Below are 27,212 nucleotides of genomic sequence, written 5' to 3'. Positions count from 1 at the left end.
GGGTTATTAGTTTTTCGCAAAGGTAGGCCCAGCCATTTCGGAGATACAAAGCTAAATGTACAAAAAATGGCAGTTTTTGAGAGAACTAAGCGTCAGATTCAACTGATTCAAAGAACTTTCTGCTTGTCTTAATAAAATAATTGATTTTGGAAAAAAAAATTTTGTCTCATTTTTTTTTTTTTAATTTTTTGTATATCGAAAATAATAATTCAGATTTTATTTTTAATTCTGACTATAGTTCTAATATACTTTAAACAAATAATTTCAACTCTGCAATTCAGTTTATATAATTCTTATAAATATTAGACAATGTTACAATGTCGAACATTTCGTTACGGTACGGGAAGTTCCAGCAATTTGCCTTAAGGCACGATGTCACCCACCCTACTAGTTATATAATTGTTTCAATAATTAATATTAATATATAATCTATTATTATTGCCTTTCTCAGTTTTTAAATATAAATAATTACATGAATTTATAAAATTTTAAAATTCAGTGGTTATTATTGTTCTTGATTTGTTTGTTCTGTTCGTTTGTTTTCTCGCTCTCTCAAATTGCAGTTTCTATTAAATTAATTTAGTTTTATATACAGTAGAAGTCCTTCAATCCGGCACCCAACAGTTCGGAATGCCCCATGGTTCGGCATTTTTTCGAAAATTTCGTTTTATTCCAAAAATGTGCCTTTATGCACAAGAAACGAACACAAGTAACGCTAACTCTCAATAAGAAATCATCAAACGGCTAGAATTCTACATGTTTAAACATATATTTTTGTTGAAAATTGTTCAAAAATATTTTAAATATATATTATAGTATTGTTTGTTCTTTGTATTTCCTACTGATTTGATAATTTAGTTATTAACTTAACTGTTTTAATTAATATCGCCCGATAATAATATAATAAAATGCGGCTCGATAGCCCGGAATTTTCAATAATCCGACGTATATCGACCTATCCTGAGCAAGGCGGACTAAAGGACTTCTGTAATTGCTTTATGAATTATTATTAACTTCCCGTAGGGTAAATTATTGTAATGGTCCGAAAATCGAAATTGAAAATTTTTACATTTCTCGACGTTTTGAAGGTTTCTGAACGTTTTGGCATACCTCAGAAAAAATGGATGTGTGTGTGTGTGTATGTATGCATGGATACAAATTTCCAGTCACGTTTTCGGGCGCACGGATCAACCGATTTGAATGGTTCAAAAAACATTCGATTCCTATTGATAGGGAAAAGAGCTGATTAGTTTTTGGCGAAGGCAGGTCCAGCCATTTGGAAGATACGGAGCTAAATATTTAAGAAATGGCAGTTTTTGAGAGAACTAAGCGTCCGATTTAAATGATTCAAAGAACTTTCTGCTTGTCTTAACAAAATAATTGATTTTGGATTTTTTTTTTTAGTTTTTCTTGTATTTCGAAAATTCAGATTTTATTTTTATTCTGACTAAAGTTGTAATATAACTTAAACAAATAATTTTAAATTTGCAATTCAGTTTATATACTTCTTATAAATATTAGACAATGTTACAATATTTATAATAATCTATTTGAAAACATTCAGTATTCCTCGAACATTTCGTTACAGTACGGGATGTTCCAGCAATTTGCCTTAAGGCACGATGCCACGCACCCCACTAGTTAAATTTAAAATTTGTACATAGTAAATTTTAAAATAGTTTATAATTATGTATTGTTATTTTTAGCAAAATAAATGCATGTAATAATGAAGACATTATTTGGCTTCTTATCAAAACATATATGTAACGTATTTATGGCATAATTTATATCATGCATATATATGTATATATATATATATATATATATATATATATATATATAATATATATATATATATATATATATATATATATATATATATTGGTCGTCGTTGATACATATAATTTAAATATTTAATAGTCAATGTGTCGAAATAGAATATGATTTTTTTTTAATTGCACTAGAGAAAAAATGTGTCCTTTCATTCAGCTAACAAATATATAATTCTAAGTACACTAATATTATCAAATTCCGTATATCAATCAAAATTTTTTAGGTCAGGATTCCACGTAAGTTGAGAATAAACTAAAAAATTGTAGCAAAATTGTATCATCTGTAGTTTGAATTATTGGTGCGTTTTTTATTTATTTATTTTATTTTCTACTAGCTGTACTTATTAACACTTCGCCGTGCTTTAGTTTCAATTAAAATTTTTAACAAAAACGCATATTTGTTATATCTAGTCCTGTCCACCAATTAACCTGCCCACCAATAACATATCCACCAGTATACGTGTCCACCAGAATACCTGTTGAGCTGTTCATCAGTCTACAAATTTAGCTGTCCACCATTTCACCTGATCAATCAATTTATATGTCTATAAATTTATATGTCTATCAATTTATCTGTCTACCAATTTACCTATAAACCTGTTTATCAATCCATCATTTTACCTGTCTACCAATTTACCTGTCAACCCGTTTTACATGTTCTCCAATTTACTTGTCAACCAGTTTATCTGTTTACATATATGTCTATCTACCAGTAATTCTATCTACCATTTTACATATCTTCCAATTTACCTGTCCAATAGTTTACCTATCTACCAATTTACCTGTCTACCCTTTCATCTATGTACGTATCTATCCATCTACATACCTGTTTATCTATTCTCTTGTCCACCAGTTTACCTATCCACCAATATACCAGTCCACCAATATACCAGTACAGCAATATACCTGTCAACCTGTTTATAAATCAACCAATTTCGGTGTCTACCAATTCACCTGTTCAATTATTTACCTATCTACCTACCTGTTTGCAATCCACTTGTTACCTGTCAGCCAGTTTACCAATGTACCTGCCATCCCATTCTACATGTCTACTAATTAACCTGTCAACCTGTCTTCATAGTACCATTTTATATATCCTTGAATTTACCTGTCCACCAGCTAACTTATATCTATCAATTTTCGTGTCTTCCTCTTCATATGTACAAGCATGTATTTATTTACCTGTTTAACTATTTATCTGTTTACCTGCTTGCCAGTTTACGTGTCTACCAGTCCGCTAGTCAACCAATCACCAATTAATTAAAAAAGATATAATTACTATAATACTTCTTACAAAATAGGAGTTTGTAGTAAAAGGTTGAAATTTAGAGTTATATATGTTTTTTATATATGCATTATTAAAAAATGAAACTAGTGAAGCGCATGGCATCGTGCCTTAAGGCAAATTGCTGGAACTTCCCGTACCAAAAATTATTTTTTTTTAAAAAAGATTAAAGCCAGTGGTGGCTATATCGGTTAGAGCGTGGGCTAGCAGCAACTAGTTCCAGGTTCGCTGGATCGATTTCCGCTACCGCCGTAGCCCGACATCAGGCAGCTTTGATGTCAAATTTCCACTTGGGGTTATAGATCACAACATAATTCCAAATGTAAATCGTCCTTCGTGGACATAGCTGCAACATCCAATCATATGTTAACTATTAGACGTTAGAGCTAATATCAAAAATATCCCACACATAAGAGAATGGTTAATCGATGGATTGCCTCTCATAAAATAAGTAGCCTTTTAACCAACAGCTTATAGAACATATAGGAGTTCTGATTGCTGTTCAAACAATAAAAAAAAAGATTAACATTTTTTGAAAAAAAGCCTTTTTGAAGAAAAATTTATTTTAAAATATTTTAGAAATTCTGAACTTTTTTTAAGCAATCGTACTGCTTTAACAGCATAGAAACGAAATATCGAAGCGCGTGAGCTCCGCGTACGGAACCTATAGGAATGTAAATTTATACTTATTGTTCAAATCTCTATAAAATATCTGATAATTTGATGTGCATATGTCTAATGATAATTTTTGACCGCCAATGGCAATTTTTTTTTTACTTTTTTTACTAGATCTCTGAAACCGCTAGACCTAACTTCATTAAAATCAGTTCTTCATCTTGTTAATACAAGTAAAATGTTTTTGAATTATTCAAACGGACGCTCCGTTCTCTTAAAAACTGAGTTAACGTTTTTGGCACTTTTTGCCCCATATCTTCGGAACAACTAGACCTGCCTTTGCCAAAAACTAATCAGCACGTCTCCTTATCAATACGAATCAAATGCTTCATCCGTGTTCCCGAAATCGTCGACAAAAATTTGTATCCGAACACACACATACACGCAAACACACACATACATCCATTTTTTCTAAGGTATGCCAAAATGTTCAGAAGGTTTTGAAACGTAAAGATATATAAACATTTTTATTTTCGATTTTTTTTGCGATTACTATAACTTGCCCTACGGGAAGTTAAAAATAAAAATTGGCTGAAAAAAATAAAAAAAGTGTTCAAAAGGTTTTCGGAGCGGCCAACCTCTACCTACTCTACCACTTGGCTTCAATAAAAATATACGAAAACCTTTCTGGGGATCTACCTAACAATTTCCCAAATTTTCACGACGATCGGACGTATGATTTATGAATGTTTAACAATTACACGCACACATCCATACATACACTCATACTTTTTCCAACGTTGGTCTCATTAGATTCAGAATGGCTTGAAACGTCGAGAAAACATAAAATTAGCATATCGGATTTTTTGGCGAGAACATAAACTTCTCCTTCGGGAAGTTAATAATCCGTTTATATGAAATGATACTAGGAAATAGGATTTCATATTATTAGTAGTAGATGAATTTATGAAACTTTATGAAAATATTTAAAACTTTAGGTTATCAAAAAATTATATATGAAATAACACTATAGTTTTTATTAGATAATGAACGAGTTAAGATATTTAATAGCTTTTCATGTTTTTAATTTGACATTAAATTGCTATTATATTTTTTTGTGTCATCAAATACTTTGAGTATAGTTAATTAGTCATAATTGGATTGGACAACTACTGGGTTGCCATACATTCAAAAATCCTTATAATAAAGTTAAAACAATTACTGAATGTCCTAAGTGTGACAGATTGTAATTAGAAAACAAAATTAAATATTTATTTCTATAAATCGACCAGGTGCAGATTTAATTGAGTTCATTCTTGTTGATGATTAATGCACAATATTATCCATTGTAAAGTAATTAAAATAGTTAGATAAACAATATTGGTATTTTCTAATCACACAACCTCATTAAAGAAAACAAAACATTTGTTGAAAATAATTTGCAATCTTTACCTAAGTATAAGATAAAATTCTTCTATTACAATAATATTGAAATTTTTGCATATACAACATTTTGCTTAATCTTAGTTTTATAATAATAATTCAATGCAATTTTCTTTAATAAAATTAAATCAAATATTTTATTAAACAAATTAATCAGAACACAATAAGATATTTTTTTAAACAATTTTATTATAACTATTTTTAATTTGCGACCAGAAAAAATAAAATATTGATATAAAAAGAAAATAAACTAGTCAGGTGTGCGGCATCGTGCCTTAAGGCAAATTGCTGGAACTTCCCGTACCGTAACGAAATGTTCGAGGAATACTGAATGTTTTCAAATATATTATTATAAATATTGTAACATTGTCTCATATTTATAGGAATTATATAAACTGAATTACAAAGTTGAAATTATTTGTTTAAAGTACAATAGAACTATAGTCGGAATTAAAAATAAAATCTGAATTATTTTCGATATACAAAAAATTAAAAAAAAAAAAAGTTGAAACAAAATTTTTTTTTCCAAAATCAATTATTTTATTAAGACAAGCAGAAAGTTCTTTGAATCAATTAAATCGTACACTTAGTTCTCTCAAAAACTGCCATTTTTCACATATTGAGCTCCGTATCTTCGAAATGGCTGGGCCTGCCTTTGCCAATAAAAATGATCTTTCAAATTTGTTTATAAATTTTAGTTGATATGATCAATAAATGGTATGTAAGAACAAATATGTATAAACTGTTGTTGTGTTATTTATGATTATAATAATATTACAATAAAATGGGTATAAAAAAATATTAATAAGTTTATGATAGTGTTTTAACGTACGCAGAATGTTTAGATTATTTAAATTTGTTGGAATCTTAAAAGTTTTTTAGTAATCTTTAATTAAATTCTTATAATAATTGAATAACTTTTTCTAAAACTGTATTAGATAAAATACGACTAATAATTTAAACAAGATTTAAAGTTTGTAATAAAGCATAATTATAATTTGTAATGGAATATAATTATTATTTCTGCATTTACGAATAGTTATAATAGTCGAATTACAATTTGATGCTGAATTTTAAAATGCATTAAATTTTGAGTTCTATAAAATTTATAAACTGGTGGTGCATGGTATCGTGCCTTTAGGCAAATTGCTGGAACTTCTCAAACCGTAATGAAATATTCGAAGAATATTAAATGTTTTTAAATATATTATTATAAATACTGTAACTTTTATTATTCATATTTTATAGACATAATAAAAGAGTTTATAAGTTGGATTTATATAAGTTTACGTAAAAAGTTAATGAGCAAAGCTTAATCAAGCGGAGTAAGAATTACAGGACATTATCTCATATTTCTAAGAAATATATAAACTCAATTGCAATGTTAAAATTATTTAATCCAAGTATATATTGAGTTTTAGATTTTTTTTCTAAGATATGACAAAAAACTATAACTTACCCTACGGGAAGTTAATAATATTAAGCATTAAATCCACTGCAAATAATTTAAATCATAGTTTATAAAATCCTAAATGAAATGGAAGTATTAAGCTAACATATAAGTAATAAATAAATTCTAGAGTTTCTGTAAAGAATAATGTTAGGTTTGGTTATAACAGAAAACCTTGATTCAGATTTGATAAATGCAATACCACATGTATATCACAAAATCAGTTTTACTTTTTTGGTATAAAAAGCTATCAAATATTAGAGCGTAGTTTTCACAGTTGAGATTAAATAATCTATGTAAAATTATATATTATCGATTTAAGAATTTAATGCATCTGTTGAATAAAGTCAATAAAGAAAAAAATGAATTAAATTACAATTCAATTGATAAATTAATATCTATTTACATAATAATTTAGATATATATATATATATATATATATATATATATATATATATGTATATGGATGCTATTAAAATCGCCATTATGCTTATTATTAAAAATATGCAAAAAATAAAAAAAAGAACTACTATGATACGTGAGTGAATGATATTTTAATATGCCTTTAAAGTAGTTAAGAAAATAATTTTCATAACTTTAACATTGGCCAATTATATTAATTAAATATTGAAGCATTATCATAATCATGCGAAAATTGATGAAATATATAAATTAGTATTATGTCGCCAATGGCTTATAGGTAGTTAATGTAAAGTTACTGACCAATGAGATAAAGTTGTCATAAATAAATAATTCAAAGACATTGATACCATAGAGGTAGTTCTCGTTTGTTCTAATTAAATAAATCAGGATTATGTTATTAATTACAGACTTGATTCACAACTAATCTAGTGGGGTGTGTGGCATCGTGCCTTAATGCAAATTGCTGGGACTTCCCGTAACGTAACGAAATGTTCGAGGAATAATGAATGTTTTCAAATAGATTATTATAAATATTGTAACATTGTCTAATATTTATAAGAATTATATAAACTGAATTGCAAAGTTGAAATTATTTGTTTAAAGTATATTAGAACTTTAGTCAAAATTAAAAATAAAATCTGAATTATTTTCGATCTGCAAAAAAAAATTCTTTTTGAAAAAAAATGAATTTTTTTTCCAAAATTAATTATTTTGTTAAAACAAGCAGAAAGTTTTTTGAATCATTTAAATCTGACACTTAGTTCTCTCAAAAACTGCCATTCTTTGCACATTTAGCTCTGTGAAATGGCTGGGCTTGCCTTTGCCAAAAACTAATCAGCACATCTCCCTATTATATCAATTGGACTCGAATGTTTTTTGAACCATTCAAACCGGTTGATCCGTGCGATCGAAAACGTGGACGAAAAATTGTATCCATACATACATACACACACACACAAACACATCCATTTTTTTTGAGGTATGCCAAAATGTTCAGAAACCTTCAAAACGTCGAAAAATGCAAAAAATTTCAATTTCGATTTTTGGACGATTACAATAACTTACCATACGGGAAGTTAATTAATCCGTGTATTCATAAGCAAATGCAAAGTCATCATTAGACATTTCACGTAAAGATGTATTAAAAATACTATTATTTTTGTTACTGACTTTTAAATTTAAATGTATTTAATTAGCCTTGTCAACAGATAATTGACTGCATCAATTACTGAAAGTTTCTTGAATTTTGTTCAAAAGCAATTGCGAAAAGATATTTGAAGAATTTACCATACAGTGAATTATTGAGAAAAACATTAATTGAGATAGTAAATTCAAGATTTACTCAAAGATCTGGCAGAAATTAGAATGTTAAGTATGTATTTATATGTAGTAATATTCATAAAAATAGGTTGTAGCTAGAAATAATTATACAAATAGCTAGTAGTTAGAATTAAATAACTCGAAAATTGCAAAAATAAAAAATCCTGATTGATTAATAAGCATATTTGTGGTGCATGGTGCCTTGAGGCAAATTGCTGAAACTTTCTGAAAACTTTGAAAGAAATAGATTTTTGAAAATTGCATAAGTTTTGAAACGATTGATTTTTCTTAAACAGTCGCGCTGCATAGCTGTTTTATTGACAAAATATCAAAGCGCATAAGCGCCGCTTTGCAGTCTAGGGGTTAAACATTATAAATCTTCGTACGGAACCCGTGAAAACGTAAACAAAATGTATCCTTATTATTAAAAACTCCATAAAATATCTGATAACTTTATGTGCATATGTCATTTTTGCCCGCCAAATGACATTTTTTTACTTTTTTTACTGGATATCTGAAACCTCTAGACCTGCCTTCGCAAAAATTTAATCCGGTCTTCAATTGAAATGTTTTTTGAATCATTCAAATCGGATGCTCCGTTCTCTCAAAAACTGAATCACCATTTTTGGCACTCTTTGCCCTGCATCTTTGAAACGGTTGGACCTGCCTTGGTCACAAAGTAATCAGCACCTCTGACCATCAATAGGAATCGGATGTTTTTGAATCATTCATCATTCAAATCGCAAAATTTGCATCCGCACATATGCACAAACTTTCTTTAAGGTATGCCAAAATGCTCAGAAGGGTCTTTTCGAATCACTCTAATCGGATGCGCTGTTCTCCTATGTTTTGCACTTTTTGTTCAGTATCTTCGAAACCGCTAGACTTGCCTTCACAAAAATGTAATCAAAAATAAAAATGTTTATTTCAAAGATTTATGAACATTTTGGTATATCTTAAATAAGTAATTGATATATGTGTGTGTGTTCGGATACAAATTTTCGTCGACGATTTCGACGAACATGAATCAACCGATTTGAATAATGTAAAAAACGTTCGATTCCTATTGATGGGGAGACGTGCTAATTAGTTTTTGATAAAAACAGGTCCAGCGTTTCGGAGATACAGAGCAAAAAGTGTAAAAACATTGGATTAGAATTATTGAAAAAATTTGAAAATTTGATTCGTATTGATTGAGTAAATAATTCATAACACTTATGCGAAGGCGGGTCCAGCGGTTTTGGAGATACGGATGCAAGGAATGAGAGAACGGCGCATCCGATTAGAGTGATTCTAAAAGCATATTGCTTGTGTCAATGGTGTTAAGAAATAAAGTGCTTATTTTTTTCGTTCTTATAGATAGAGGTCGTCGGCCAAATATAAGCTCTTATATTAGTTAGATTTATATAAAACGACGATGAAATTTACAGTATTTATAATAATTATTAACTTCCCGTAGTGTAAGTTATAGTAATCGCAAAAAAATCGAAAATGAAAATGTTTGCATATCTACAAACATTCGATTCCAATTGATGAGAAGACGAGCTAATTACTTTTGGTGAAGACAGGTCCAGCCGTTTTGCAGATACGGGGCAAAAAGTGCCAAAAACGGTAACTCAGTTTTTAAGAGAACTGAGCGTCCGAATTCAAAAGACATTTTATTTGTATTGACGAAATGAAGACCTGGTTGAATTTTCAGGAAAGCAGTTTTAGCGGTTTCGGAGATATAGTATAAAAAGTAAAAAAAAAATGCCATTTGGCGGTCGAAAATGATCATTAAACATATGCACATCAAATTATCAGATATTTTATGGAGATTTTAATAATGTTTATAAATTTTGTTTACATTTCTATGGGTTCTGTAACGTCGTTTGCACGTTCGATATTTTGTCTCCATTAAGCTAAAGCAGTGGGATTGCTTTGAAAAAAGTTCAAAATTTTCAAATTATCTTTAACATTTCTTGCCAAAAGTTTTTTTTCCAAAAGTTCAATTTTTTCAAAAACTTAAAATTTTTCAAGAATGAAATTTTTTCAGTTTAAAAAAAATTAATATTTTTTAAAAAAATTCACGGAAAGTTCCAGCAATTTGCCTTAAGGCATACACCACTAGTTTAATATGAAATAATCAATTATCACCCTATTGCCATTTATCTCGAGTTACGTACCGAAATGACGCCTGGCTAAAGACACGACTTGCTAACCGTTTAGCGTAATGTTGCGCAGTAGCTCCCTATAATCATCCGGCGGGCAAACAAGATGGATATAATGATTTATCCCGTGCTCGTAACAAAGACAACAATATCTATATCAATTGGATCCTGCACCATGCACCGAGTGCGAACGAGACGAGGAGATAGAAGTCGACCGGCGAGAGCGAGAGGGAGCGAGAGAGAGTCGGATACTTAGAGAGCCGCGGAAGTGATATATCCATGTTCAGAGGCCATAACAGAAGAGAGTGAACTGTATAATATAAATATCTATGGGCGCGTGGGCGCAAAAGGGACTGTAATTGTTGTATTTAATAATAATCTCGATGCGATGCCGGCTCAAAAGCGGAGGGAGTAGACGGGGCGCCGATAAAATTGAGCATGCTGATAATTAAGCTTTTTTTTGATTTTTTGACACGTAAAAGTTTCAGCAAGGTACGAAATTTGTCAGTTATTTTATATTTAAATTGGTTGTGATTTCTGAAATTGTTATAAAACGCCGTTTATAACATATTTTAATCGTTATATACCATGGATGCTACAGCATCCACGCCAAGCCTTTCCCTTCCATTAAACCATTAGCTTGCCCAAGATAATTAGTGACTACTTAAAGAATAAACTAACTAGTGGGTGTATGGCATCGTGCCTTAAGGCAAATTGCTGGAAATTCCCGTACGTGTAAAGAATGTTTTCAAATAGATTATTATAAATATTGTAACATTGTCTAATATTTATAAAAATTATATAAACTGAATTCCAAAGTTAAAATTATTTGTTTAAAGTATATTAGAACTTTAGTCAGAATTAAAAATAAAATCTGAATTATTTTCGATATACTGAAAAAAACTAAAAAAAAATGATACAATTTTTTTCCAAAATCAATTATTTTGTTAAGACAAGCAGAAAGTTTTTGGAATCATTTAAATCGGACGCTTAGTTCTCTCAAAAACTGCCATTTTTGCACATTTAGCTCTGTATCTTCGAAATGGCTGGGCGAAATTGCCAAAAACTAATAATCACTTCTCCCAATCATTACTAATTGAATGTTTTTTCGATCATTAAAATCGGATGCTCCGTTTACTCAAAAACTCGATTTCTATTTTCTGCACTCTTTGCTCCGTATCCCCGAAACGGCTGGACCTGCCTTTGACAAAAACTAATCAGCTCTTCTTCCTATCGATAGGAATCGAATGTTTTTTTAACCATTCAAGTCGGTTGATCCGTACGCTCAAAAACGTGGACAAAAAATTGTATCCATACAAACATACACTTACACACACACTTCCATTTTTTCTGAGGCATTTCTGAGACTAATATGTTCAGAAACCTCTGAAACGTAAAGATATATAAAAGAATCAGCCTGTTATTACCTCGCAGGTACAATAATTACAAAAACGTAAGGTTATATAAAATTAAATTCACAATAATTGACTTTAAAATTCCAATGCTATAACATTCAATAAAAATTAATGCTATAGCATCTATTTCTGCCAACGAATTAATGCACTCTATTCATTGCTATTAAAAACGTGAATCATATGATTTTTCACTTTTCAAAAACATCAACCAAAAACAAGAGAGTATTCGACGATTCTCGGCAACGCTCATTGTGTGACGTCACTGTCGCCTTTTCATGTTTTGACATATTTTTGCTCTTGTCCATATGTATAAGATCTACGATTTCAATGTATATTTTATTTATATTTTTTGACATTCACTAATGTTATATATAAAAATGGAGCTCTCTTTCAAATGTCCAAATAAAACTCGAAAACGGCTAAACCGATTTGACCAGTCTTAGTCTTGAAAAATTTGTGCCAATCCAGAGATGGTCGGAAAGGTGAGATATTATTTCAAAATTGCGTAGAAACTTTACATTTTTAATTTGAACATTTTGTAGAAGCGCAATTTAAATAAAACAATGGACGGTGGCTAATACTTGAAATGTCAAACGTTTTTGACAGATGATGTTCAATTACGTTTAATAGAATGTTTTACGTGAATATTATTTAATTATGATTAAATTGCAGCAAGTAGTTTTGTTTGTAGTTTTATTTACATACAAAAACGTTAGTAAACGGGCCGCAAGTGTTACTAGAAACTCAAAATATCAACTTTTTTGAAATGTTAATATGAAAATGCACTTTTTAGCATATTTTTCTCAAACACGAAGCTCTGAAAGATATCATTTGTATCATAATTTACTCATTGGTTTTTATAAAACATTTTCTAGGTTATATTTATTTTTTATTTATGTTATTTAAATTCAGAACCTAAATTTGGTATCGATCAAATGGACATTTTGTCGAATAACATTTTCTCAGTTATAATTTCCCAGAATTTATCGAAGAATGGATAGTGATATATGAAGGTCCGGGGTTAAAAAGGTCCACCGCCGATGTGTCAAAAATCAGTGAACTTAAGCATTGTTTAACAACAATATTTGAAAGTAGAGGAAAAAGGATGTATAGCCATCTATAACCTTGATTTAAAGACTTTGCTATCGGGAGATAAACGGTAATCTTTGAAAATCTATAAGGAAAGTATTTTCTTCAGTTGGTAGTTTTTAGCATTAGTTAAAAATGTAATTGTTTTGTAAAATACCTTTGAAATTAAAATAAGACATTAAACCTGTTTGCCACCTGGCCGTTACAAGTTACTCCGCCTATAGGGTAAAAAAGTCTAGATAACAAATTTTAAAATTGACAAATTTTAAACAGCAAAAAAGCACCTTTCTACAATGATGAAGTAGCTGACAGCTTTACTGAACGTAGTCAGGTAATTGTTCGTTTGACATGTGTTATTTGTTGTGATATATTTGGTTTGATTTATATAATATTTTTAATATTGCTCAAAGTCAAATTGGACCTTTGTGCATCGCCCTGCTCTACATATATAGTTTTTATTAAATTTACTTTAATTCATCGAATGTTACTTGAAACTTCTCAAGAGTAATCAATAAGTCGAAAGACCAAAAAGACTTGGATTGGATTATACCATGTTTTCTATAGTAAGTGTATAAAACTTCCAGTTTGATTGTATTGACAAAATATAGACAAACTAATGGGGTTTATAATACCTCATTGTATATAGCATTCAAATAACACATCCTTATACACTTAAATTATTAATATTTTTGATTCTCTAGAAATGTTTAGAATATACCTTACTTAGCAAAACAACGTTTGCCGGTTCAGCTAGATTGAAATAAAAACCGTCAAAATTTATAGGAACTTTATTGTTTTAAATAATCAAAGTATTATCAATGGTTAATTTTTTTTTAGTTTACTCAAATCATACCAGCCGTCGTTCTAAATAACAGAGAGAGAGAAGGAGAGAATAAAAGATTCTTGTGCTTGTTTATTATATAGCTTTATTATGTGATGATAGTAAAATCGATTGCGCCAACATTCATTATTTTACTCTCACTTGAGATATTTAACTCATTTTTTCGATGGCAATTCATTGAAAGCGTTTTATATTAAGCATTCAATTCATCGTGTTGGTAGAACTAGAACACTGAGGACTTGGGGTAGTGAATATATTAATAGAATAAAACATTTTTATTGGTATTAATGAATTAGAAATGTAAACAAAATTTATACTTATTATTAAAATCTCTATGAAATATCTGATAATTTGATGTACATATAATATGTATGATGATCATTTTTGACCGCCAAATGGCATTTTTTGTTACTTTTTACTAGATCTCCGAACCGCTAGACCTGTCTTTCTAAAAATTTAATCAGTTGTTCATTTCGTCAATACAAGTAAAATGTTTTTTGAATGATTAAAATCGGACACTCTATTCTCTTAAAAACTGATTTACCGTTTTTGGCACTTTTTGCCCCGTATCTTCGAAACGGCTAGACCTGCCTTTGCCAAAATCTAATCAGCACGTCTCCTTATCAATAGGAATCAAAGTTTTTTAAATCATTTAAATCGGTTGAACTGTGTTCTCAAAATCGTCGACGAAAACTTGTATCCTTACTTAATTGTAAGGTAAGCCAAATGTTCAAATGTTCAAATCTCTGAAACGTAAAGATATAGAAAAAATTTCATTTTCGATTTTTTTGCGATTATTTTATTTTTTTTTTTATTATTTGTTTTTTATATTTTAATTTTATGTGTTTTTGCTTACTCGTTTTATTACAAAACAAGTTTATTTTTTTGGTATGAACTTGTTAAATGATGGCACAAGTACAGTGTCAAAACGTAAAAGTAATAATAAATAATTAGGGTTACGAGACAACCCGTATCATGATTAAACATTCGAGTAATAAAAATAATCAATAATCAAGAAAAAACAAGAAAAAATTATCAATGATTTAAAATTATTCACAAACCTTTAAATTATCATAAATTATTGATATAGCATGGCGGTCAAAATTGTAACACAACTAGCTGTAAGTGGAATTCTGTCTTGAGGCAATTATGGCATCGTGCCTTAAGGCAAATTGCTGGAACTTCCCGTACTGTAACGAAATGTTCGAGGAATACTGAATGTTTTCAAATAGATTATTATAAATATTGTAACATTGTCTAATATTTATAAAAATCATACAAACTGAATTGCAAAGTTAAAAGTATTTGTAAAAATATATTAGAACTATAGTCAGAATTAAAAATAAAATCTGAATATTTTCGATATATGTACAAGAAACTAAAAAAAAAAAAAATGGAACAAATTTTTTTTTTCAAATCAATTATTTTTTTAGACAAGCAAAAGTTCTTTGAATCATTTAATCGGACGCTTAGTTCTCTCAAAATCTGCCATTTTTTACATATTTAGTTCCGTATCTTCAAAATGGCTGGGCCTGCCTTTGCCAAAAACTAATAAACACTTCTCCCAATCATTACTAATTGAATGTTTTTTAGATCATTCAACTCGGATACTCCGTTCTCTCAAAAATTCGATTTCTATTTTCTGCCCTGCTCCGTATCTCCGAAACGGCTGGACCTGCTTTTGCCAAAAACTAATCAGCTCTTTTCCTATCAATAGGAATCGAATGTTTTTTGAACCATTCAAATCGTTTGATCCGTACGCCCGGAAACGTGGACGAAAATTTGTATCCATATACATACACACACACACACACACACATCCATTTTTTCTGAGGTATGCCAAAATGTCACAAACCTTCAAAACGTCGAGAAATGTAAATTTTCATTCCGATTTTCGGCCCATTACAATAACTACGGGAAGTTAAAAAAACAGATTAGAACTAGTGATGTGCCTCGTGCCTTAAGGCAAATTGCTGGAACTTCTCGTACCGTAATGAAATATTGAGAATATTAAATGTTTGCATATAGATTATTGTAAATACTGGAATTTATATATATTTACAGAAAAGTAAATATACAAAACTCAATCAATTAAATTTAAAATAAAAGCCATTGTCAAATATTTATAAAAATTATATAAACTGGCAAAGTTTAAGTTATTCATTTGAAGTATATTAGTGAGCTATAGAACTTTAGCTAGAATTAAAATTAAAATCCGATTTATTTGCGATATTCAAAAAAAAAAGTTTGAAAATTAAAAAAAAAATTAAATTTTTTTTTCCAAAAGCAATTGTTTTGTCAATACAAGCAGAAAGTTTTTTGAATCATTCAAATTAATAATCACATCAAACAAGTTTCAACAATAAAATATCTATGAAAAAAGTTGTAGGGTAGGGCGGGGCACAAAGGTCCAATTTGTCTTCGAGTGAAAACCTAATTACGTCACAACAAATACCACATATCAAACTAGCAACTATCTGATTATGTTCAGTCAAACTCAAAACTAATTCATCATTGTATAAGTATGTTTTATTTCTATTTTCAAAAACTTGTTACTTAGTCTTTTTTACACCATAGACGGGGTAAAATGTTCGAGGAATATTAAATGTTTTCAAATAGATTATTATAAATAAATATTGTAACATTGTCTAATATTTATAAGAATTATATAAACCGAATCAAAAAATTTTTTTATTTAAAGTATATAAGTGAGCTTTAAAACTTTAGACAGAATTAAAATTGAAATCTGAATTATTTTCGATATACAAAAAAAAAAAAATTGAAATAATTTTTTTTTCCAAAAGCAATCGTTTTTCAACACAAGCAGAAAGTTTTGAATCATTTAAATCGAATGCTTATTTTCCTCAGAAACTGCCATTTTTTGTATATTTAGCTCTGTATCTTCGAAATGGATGGACCTGTCTTCGCCAAAAACTAATAGCCATTTTTCCCAATCAATTCTAGTTCAATGTTTTTTAGATCATTCAAATCGGATGCTCTGTTCTCTCAAAAACTCGATTTCTATTTTTTGCACTCTTTGCTATTTATCTCCGTATCGGCTGGACCTGCCATTGCTAAAAACTAATCAGCACATCTCCCTATCAATAGGAATCGAATGTTTTTTGAACCATTCAAATCGGTTGAACCGAGCGCCCGAAAACGTGAACGAAAAAATGCGGACACACACACATCCATTTTTTCTGAGTTATGCCAAAATGTTCAAAAACCTTCAAAACGTCGAGAAATGCAAAAACTTTCATTTTCGATTTTCGGCCCATTACTATAACTACCCTACGGATAGTTAAAAATACCTAACTTTACTTGCTTCTGTGATATTGTTCGTGGATCTTTAAGCCCCGCTGTACCCTATATGTACCTATAGAGTAAACCATAAATTGTTATACCCTATAGCAAGAGTAATCCAACTTGATATTATAATTCATGTCAATTATGATTAAGCTCCAAATGTTGTGAACTATTAGTTGTAGTTGTAATATCAATTTTGATCACTTAGTAATCCTTTGATGTAATATACATTTGAGGTAAACTGTCAATTTAGATAAGAATTATTCATTGAAATACCACATGCATTTAAATGTAATTTTTTCTGTTTCGTGGATAGTTTACAGCAACGTTACAAAGTATTTAAAAACAGATTTCTTGGTATTAACAGTGTCAAAATATGACATTAATATTTATGTGTTGTATATGTGTGTCTGTATTCTGGAATGCTTATGGTTAAATTGTCGAAAAGAAAATTATTAAATTATTGGTAAGTTAAAATAATCGCAAAAGATCAAAAGTGAAATTCTTTGCAAAGGTTTCTGAACGTTTTGGCATACCTTAATAAAAAATACAATACAAATTTGACATATTTTATAAAATAATTATTTACTTAGGAAAAACAACCAAGAAAATTTGGTTGGAATGTGGGCTATCTTGAAGTTAATATTAAGAGCTAAAATTTTCAAAGGATTTTTTTTTATCAATTTGGAACCATTTGAACCCTTCGAAGAAATTCGAAAATGTCCATATTAAGGACCATCCTAATATATATATATATATATATATATATATATATATATATATATATAGTGTATTTCTAGATTCTCGTCGGTATGTGTATTTAATCGATTGTTTGCGGTGCAATGCGTGGGTGCCTTGATTGATACTAATTTTGCAAAGCCTTCTAAAACGATTTAACAAGATGTAATATTATAATGGATTATACGTAATATTCTATAATTATGATCAGCAATTACTTAATTTCACTTGATAATTATAGAAATTAAAATAGATTCTTAAAATAAATGCCTACCACAAATAGAAAATGTATACTTCAAACATATTAATATGAAACACCGGATAATTATATATATTTAAATAACTGGTAGGCTTTATGATGCTTTTATTTGATGGACTTTAATTATTTTTTTAAATATGTTTGATGAGTTTATAATATATTATTGCAGTTATATTCACCTGAGTTCGTGTAATAAAATATAGGTCTTCTAAAATAATATAAAAATTGCGTTATAATTTAATAAAAATTTAAACTAGTAACGAAATGAGGAATATTGAATTTTTTTTGCCAAAAGGAATTGTTTTGTTGTCAACACAAGCAGAAAGTTTTTTGGATCATTCAAATCAGAACAATAATGTCACACTTTTTCATTTGAAAATATAGATAGCAATAAGTTTCCAAGTAAAAATAGCCCTCCTCTGACATTGATGGATTAACAAAATATTCATCACAATTACAGAAATTTTAATAAATTCATCACCTAGAGATAGGACAACCGTTTGGGTTGCCATCTACAAATTGAAGAAGTCAATACCACATTTCGTAGACCTCGTTAACTTCTGGTTGAGTTGGAGAATATTCTTATGATTAGTTTAAAATGAGATTGTTCTTCCTTAATAAATAATTATCCACACCTAATTATCCAAATAGTGTTACACGGACTAGAACTAGTCCCGGTTTGATACCTGCCTCGGACAACCTGATGTCAAGCAGTAATGACACGGGTTTTTACTTGAAAATATAGATAGCAATAAGTTTCCAAGTGAAAATAGATCTCCCCTGACATTGATGCATTCATAAAATATTCATCACAATTACAAAAATTGTAATAAACTCATCACACAGAGATAGGACAACCGTTTGGGTTGCCATCCATGAGTTGAAGAAGTCAGCACAACAGTTGGTGAATATTCTTATGATTAGTTGAAGATGCGATTGTTCTTCAAGTAAAAAATAACAAGTATCACACACAATTACAAACAGGCAATCGTTTTCAATTGTCAGTGTTGGAGTTTGAATAGTTTGTGTCATGTTTGTATGTTTCTTTGATATAATTTGATATGTTTGAGTTGAATTCATTGCCAGGACAGGTCGGACATTGATTTATTTGCGAGAGTAAAATGCCCTCACCATTCGATGACGTTCTCCGCATGCCTCCCATTGGATTTAGCATATCGCACAGGGACGAAATCTATCTGATGATAGATTTAGGAAATCATTTTATTTTCATCCCAACTTGAAATAGATTGATTGGGAATAAATACGAGCTACACCCTGATATTTAATAACGCAGACATTATTTGAAAAGTATTTATATTCTATTTCCGCTGTAGGTAGAGATATCAATGAACATGTGCAAAAGTGGTCTATTACTCAAAATCAAAAACGTGTTTATAAAGCAGATTGCAATGGTAAAGAATTAAATGTCAATTGCAAAGAAACGGCGCGTTCGATCTTTGCCAAAAACTAACCAGCACGGTTTCCAACTCTAATCTTTCGTACAGTTATTGGATTTTTAAAATTAACTCAAAACTTTTGGTTTGAACGTGGATGAGAAATTATTGAGAGACTGCTTTGGCGTACCGTCTCCTAAATCTTATAAAAACGATTTTTATTCGATTTTTCATAACTTATTTATAAAACCGAAGAACAAGATTTGATTTAAAACCATCTCAGGTACATTTTCAAAAATAAATAAAACATACCTCTACTATTTTAATTTGTCCCTTCGCTATTATTGGAATGGAATAGAATGCGATATGCGCTATTATTGGATCCTCTCAAGACGGACTTTCTGGTGTAAATATAAACTTCACCTTCAGAAAGTTAATTGAAAAACATAAGAACAATATTTGATTATTTACCATCTTATGCATATCTATCAAAATGAATCATAACATACCTGTTTCAATCAAATCAGGCGCTGGTATAAAAACTTTACATCCTTCAATAATATTTACTGTTAGTGAAAACCTTCAAACCTGATTTTCTGGCGCAAATATGAACTTTTCCTTCGAAAAGTTATTTATATTAAACTTAAAAAGGACATTTGATTTACTATCGTTTCATGCATATCTATAAAAATGAATCAAAGCATACCTCCACTTTTCGAATGCGACTTTGCCTCGGAATGCCTCACATGTCACATCCTTCAATAATATTCGAGCAAAAGGTATCAAAAATGGCAATTAAGTTTTTGAAAGAACGGAGCGTCCGATTTATATTAAATTAAATTAGAGATTAAATTTTTGGGAAGACCGGTCTAGCGATTTCTGAGATTCAGTGAAAAACTAAGAAAAAAAATTATTAAATTATTTTTTTTTAAATATAAACTTCTTTTTAGGAAAGTTATTTATTAAACCTGATGTGGCCTTGATTAAAATAATTAGACCCCAGGAATGCTGGTCAATCTTGAATAATTGACTGTATTAGAAAACGAATACGTTCTTCTTTTTTGATAATTAACCAGCTAAAAAATAACCTCACTCTAAATAACAAAAGGAAACTCAACCAAAACTCTCATTTAGTTAATAAGTACTGAAAATTAATTCGAACAAAAATACGTAAACTGATCAACGGAACCGATTCGTGAAGGAAACAGTTGATAATCCAAAAAGTAGCTTGTTTTAAGATATCAGAACTAGTACTGCAATAAACTCGACCGACTTGAAAGGAAACTCGACACTCGATCAAACACGTAAGGACAACTAAATCAGAAGAGATCACAACTGGAATCGAACTGGAAGCGTACTGAGAACGCACTGGAAGCAAACTAAGAACGCGCTGGAAGCGAATTAAGAACGCAACAGACTTAGAATGCACTGGAAGCGAACTGACCTAGAACTGCACAAGAACTTAACTGACAACATATCAATGCAAGGGTCAAAGGATTTTTTGGAGGGAAAGAGAGGGGTAGTCCAGATTGGAGAGGATTAATTTTGATGACATGTTGTGAACCCGAGATGAGGACTTTGTTAATATCAATACAAGACTAGTTGGTATTGGTATTTTGCCTTGAGGCAAGTTACATGAGCTTCCCGATTTGTGTAAATAATCGACTTAATTCATGATAGATAAATTAATTTATGAGTAGTTAAAAGTATTCGAAGTGGATTTATTACACATTATTGAAAATCGAACACGTCAACCCAGTCGGAGTATTTTTTAAAAGCAAATTTTCAAAAATCAATGATTTTAATAATTGAGTCAGTTTTTTGTAGGACTTTAATTGTTTGGTATGTTTATTAAGACCAAGCACTCTATCATTATACCAGGTAAATCATCTAATTTTAATTTTAACAAATGTCAAAAGAACTACTCATTTTCTCAAATTTTGATGAATTTTTAAAATTAAACTACTTGTCGTAAGGCCGTAATATTTCAGTAAGTTCTATAAGACCATGATATATATCGCCCAAAAAAGTTCCATAAAAATCGGTTTAAATTTTTTTTTCAACAGTTAATTACAAGAAAACGGCTCGGTAGATTTTCACCTAAAACTAATCAGTATCATTCCCAACCAATATCTTTCGAACAGTTTTTGATTTTTTAAAATCGGTTCGGTAGTATGAGCTTAAATGTGAACGAAAGGTTTAACACTTTTTTCCAAATTACAAAGAAACGGCTCGGCCGATCGTCGCACAAAACTGAGAAACGATAATCCTCATCGAGATACATCAAATGGTTTTTAAATTTCTGAAATTGGTTCAGGCGTTTTTGAGCAAACGTCGATGAAAGTTCTAATTTTGACAAATGCCAAAAAGACTATACTAATTTTTGCAAACTTTGACGAATTTTTAAAGCTAAACGAGTATTCGTAGGGCCGTAATATTTTAGTAAGATCTAGAAGACTATGGTATCTACCGTCAAACAAATAATAATAAAAATCGACGAAAAAAATTTTTTTAACATCTTATTACAGGTCGATTCCCAACCAATATCTTTCGAACGATTTTTGAATTTTCAAAATCGATTCAGAATTGCGGGCTAAAACGTGGACGAAAAACTTTTCACTTTTCTGCTATTTACGAAGAAACGGCTTGGTTGATAGTCGCACAAAACTGACAAACAATAGTCCTCATCGAGATTTTTGAAATCGGTCCAGCCGCTTTTGAAAAAACGGCGATTTACGGCAAACAATCTGTTGATGCACACGCACACACACACATACTTTTTCCAAATTTGGTCTCATTGGATTCAGAATGGCTTGAAACGTCAAGAAAACATAAAATTAGCGAATTGGATTTTCTTATGAAAACATAAACTTCTCCTTCGGGAAGTTAAAAATGTTAATTGTGGCGTCACCAAAACCTAAGATAATATTTGATTAAATACCGTTTGAATAAATCGCAAAATAGTTATACATTTTGAATCCGGCCCTGTTTTGGAATGCCTCACATCCTTCAATAATATTCACTATTATTGGAACCCCTCTCATCCGGCGTACTCAATGCAGAGCAGCCCCCCGTGACTCCCGCTCCCCCCGCTCTTGCCCCGCCGCCCGCACCGATTAGGGCTCTCTATTGCGTAACAACGAGGCATTTATGCTTGCCGGCGGTGCTTCCGATTTTGATACATCTGATTTTGATGTACTGTGTAATTGGAAGATGAAATTGTATGCGATGCTGTTAATTAATTTATAGCTTCATCGATATATTTTAAAGTAAATATGTATATGATAATGCCGGTATTTAAACTAAACAGCTAATAAGTTAATAAAATTTATTTAGATAATTAATAATAATTAGCTGATAATAGTCAGTACTTATGGGGCAATTCTGCCTTATAACATAGCGTTGTCATGGCAACGTTATCTTATGCTTACGCTTACAGATACAAATAGATATTTTCACGGTGAAACTAACGAAAAAAATTAATAACTAGTGGTGTGTATGGCATCGTGCTTTTATAGTGCCTTAAGGAAAATTGCTGGAACTTCCCGTACCGTAACGAAATATGTTCGAAAAATATTAAATGTTTTCATATACATTATCATAAGCACTGTAACATTATCTAATATTTATAAGAATTATATAAACTGAATTGCAAAGTTAAAAATATTTGTTTAAAGTATATTAGAACTTAAGTCAGAATTACAGTTAAAATCTGAATTATTTTCGATATACAAAAAAAAATATTTTTAGAAAAAAAATAAGAAAAAAAGTTTAAACTAATTTTTTTTTCAAAAGCAATTATTTTGTAAAAATAAGCAGAAAGTTCTTTGAATCATTCAAACCGCACGCTTAGTTCTCCTCAAAAACTGCCATTTTTTGCATATTTGGCTCTGTATCTTCGAAACCGCTGGACCTGCCTTTGCCAAAAACTAATCACCACTTCTCCTCGTCATTACGAATTGAATGTTTTTTGGATTATTCAAATCTGATGCTCTCAAAAAATCTATTGTTATTGTAATCGTCCAAAAATCGAAATCGAAAATTTTTGCCATTCTTGACGTTTTGAAGGTTTCTGAACATTTTGGCATACTTCAGAAAAAATGGATGTGTGTATGTTTGTATGGATACAATTTTTCGTCCACGTTTTCGGGCCCCGAAACCGATTTGAATGGTTCACAAAACATTCGATTCCTATCGATAGGGAGATGTGCTGATTAGTTTTTGGCAAAGGCACGTCCAGCAGTTACGGAGATAAAGAGCAAAGAGTGCAGGAAATAGAAATCGAGTTTTTGAGAGAACGGAGTATCCGATTTGAATGATCTAAAAAACATTAAATTAGTAATAGTTTTTGGCAAAGGCAGGCCCAGCCATTTCGAAGATACGTCTGATTTAAATTATTCAAAGAACTTTCTGCTTGTTTTAACAAAATAATTGATTTTGGAAAAAAAAAATTTGTTTCAAAAATTTTTTTTTTCGAAAAATATTTTTTTTTTGTATATCGAAAATAATTCAGATTTTTATTTTAATTCTGTTCTAATATACTTTGAACAAATAATTTCAACTTTTCAATTCAGTTTATATAATTCTTAAAAATATTAAACAATGTTACAATATTTATAATAATCTGTTATAAAACATTAATATTCCTCGATCATTTCGTTACGGTACGGGAAGTTCCAGCAATTTGCTTTAAGGCACGATTCCATACACAACTAGTTTTTAATTTAAATTTATAAAACGCCCTATGGACACAAAGAAATTATTCATATTAAAATTTTTTAATACGTTTTATTTTCCTGGATTGAAGACGTTGTTTAGCTCTGCTTGATTTTAATTCGGATTATAGCACAAAGCGCTCTGACATGCAATATTAATCTGAATCATTAACTTAACACTTGTAAGCATTTAAATTCTCTACAGCTGTGATGTCTCCTTGACAAATTTATTCTGCGGTTACATTTATAAAGTGGATAAATACTTTTTTGTTAAGGATATTCTAATCACAATGAACCGATACTGAGTACACAACTGCTAAACTGGTATCGTGCAGCAATGATAGCAATTATCACTTAAAAATTTATATCAAAATAAATGGAAAAAACTAGTGGCGGCATGCACCGTGCATGGCATCGTGCCTTAAGGCAAATTGCTGGAACTTCCCGTGTATCTTAACAAAATGTTCGAGGAGTATTAAATGTTTTCGAATAGATTATTATTAATATAATGTAACATTGCGTTATATTTATAAGAATTATATAACCTGATTTGCGAAGTTGAAATTTATTTATTTAAAGTATATAAGTGAGCTTTAGAACTTTAGACAGAATTAAAATTAAAATATGAATTATTTTCGAAATACAAAAAAAATGCAAGAAAATCCACATGCAGTTGTACTTCGAATACAAGCAGAATTTTCAATTTTAAATCGGATGCTTAACTCTCTCAAAAACTTTCACGCATTGCACATTTAGCTCTGTATCTTCGAAATGGCTGAACCTGCCTTTGCCAAAAGCTAATCACCACTTCTCCCCATCATCACTAATTTAATGTCTTTTGAATCATTCCGATCGGATACCCGGTTCTCTCAAAAACCTAATTTCCATTTTTGCACTCTTTGCTTCGTATCTCCGAAACGGCTGGGCCGACGTTTCTCAAAAACTAATCAGCACTGATCCCCATCAGTAGGAATCGAATGCTTTTTCAATCATTCGAATCGGTTGAGCGGTACTCCCGAAAACGTTGACGAAAAATTGTATCCACACACACACATCCATTTTTTCTGAGGTATGCCAAAATATTCAGAAATCTTCAAAACGTGAAGATATGAAAAAGTTTCATTTTTGATTTTTGGCCCATTACTATAATTTACCCTACGGGAAGTTAACTAGTGGCTTGAGGCAAATTGCTGGAACTTCTTATACCGAAAATTTAAAATGTTTAAAAAAGCTTTAAAATACATATTTTGAAAACTTTGAATAAACTAGTTGGTATTAGTATTTTGCCTTGAGGCAAGTTACATGAACTTCCCGAAATGTGTAAATAATCGACTTAATCAATAAAAATTAAATTAATTTACGAGTGATTATAAGTATTCCGAGTGGATTTATTACACATCATTGCAAACGAACGAACGAATACGTTAAATCGGAGTATTTTCTAAAGGCAAATTTTCAAAAATCAATAATTTTAATTAATCAATAATTATAATTGAACCAGTTTCCGTAGGACTTTAATGGTTTAGTATGTTCATTAAGACCAAGTACTCTATCGTTATACCAACTAAATCATCTAATTTTATTTTTAACAAACATCAAAAAAACTACTCATTTTCTCAAACTTTGATGAATTTTTAAAATTAAACTCGTAAGGCCGTAATATTTCAGTAAGTGCTGTAAGATCATGATATATATCGCCAAAAAAAGTTCCATAAAAATCGGCCTAATTTTTTTTTCAACAGTTAATTACAAGAAAACGGCTGGGTAGATTTTCACATAAAACTAATCAGTATCATCCCCAACTAATATCTTTCGAACAGTTTTTGATTTTTTAAAATCGGTTCGGTAGTATGAGCTTAAATGTGGACGAAAGGTTTAACACTTTTTTCCAAATTACAAAGAAACGGCTCGGCCGATCGTCGCACAAAATTGAGAAACGATAATCCTCATCGAGATACATCAAATGCTTTTTAAATATCTGAAATCGGTTCAGGCGTGTTTGAGCAAACGTCGATGAAAGTTCTAATTTTGACAAATGCCAAAAAAACCATACTAATTTTTGCAAACTTTGACGAATTTTCAAAGCTAAACCAGTTGTCGTAAAGCCGTAATATTTTAGTATGATCTAGAAGACTATGGTATCTACCGTCAAAAAAATAATCATAAAAATCGTCGATTTTTTTTTTAAAACTTTATTACAAGATTACGGCTCGGCTGATTTCTACCAAAAACTAATCAGCACTTTATTAGATAAATTTATATGTGTGTTTGAAAGTGTGTGTGTATGTGTGCGAGTGAATGACATAAGCCAAATAGCTCATAGAATTGTCTTGTATTCTTATTGCTATTGAAAATAAAATTAAAAAAATAGATCAGAATGACATGAAACATCAAAAAAATATAAAATTAGCATATAGGATTTTCTGGGGAGAACAAACCTTTCCTTCGGAAAGAAATAAATATCTGATATCAGTACTGCTTGATTACAAGCTGGTCAAGCCGGGTATTAAATCCGCAAAAGTGGTGCTAATCCACATTATTAATTGGCTAGATATCAATAAATGCATATTAAGTGATGCACAATGTATATTATATTATATTTGCATATACATTACATTATATTACATCCAAGAGTATTTTATAATATAATTCCAAATATTTAACTTCAGTTTAACAAATATGTTCAAATTTCATTGATTTTTATCACTTTTCCGACTATGAAGTGCCATGTGTCTCTTCCATTTCTTCAATTGACTAAATGCTTTATTACATATTTCACATATATAAGGATTTTCTCTGTGACAACGCAGCATATGACGTTTCAGACTACCTGATTGTGTGAATGTCTTATTGCATATACTGCATTCTTGGAGATGTAGTCCACTGTGAATCAGCATGTGTTGTTTCAGAGAACCTAATTCTGTAAATTTCTTATTG

General features: G+C 30.2%; 1 protein-coding gene across 1 annotated transcript in view; it reads right to left on the bottom strand.

The window, feature by feature from the left end:
- LOC113389235 (pituitary homeobox homolog Ptx1) overlaps nt 1-27,212 on the bottom strand; it is a 197,194-nt gene that overhangs the window by 167,485 nt on the left and 2,497 nt on the right. The window lies entirely within an intron of this gene.

Source organism: Ctenocephalides felis, unplaced genomic scaffold (assembly GCF_003426905.1).
Source record: "Ctenocephalides felis isolate EL2017-DRISC unplaced genomic scaffold, ASM342690v1 CF-g0.4_SCAFFOLD_03573, whole genome shotgun sequence".
Classification (NCBI taxonomy): Eukaryota; Metazoa; Arthropoda; class Insecta; order Siphonaptera; family Pulicidae; genus Ctenocephalides; species Ctenocephalides felis.
Note: the sequence above shows the minus strand (reverse complement) of the source record. Positions and strands in the feature narration are given on the sequence as shown.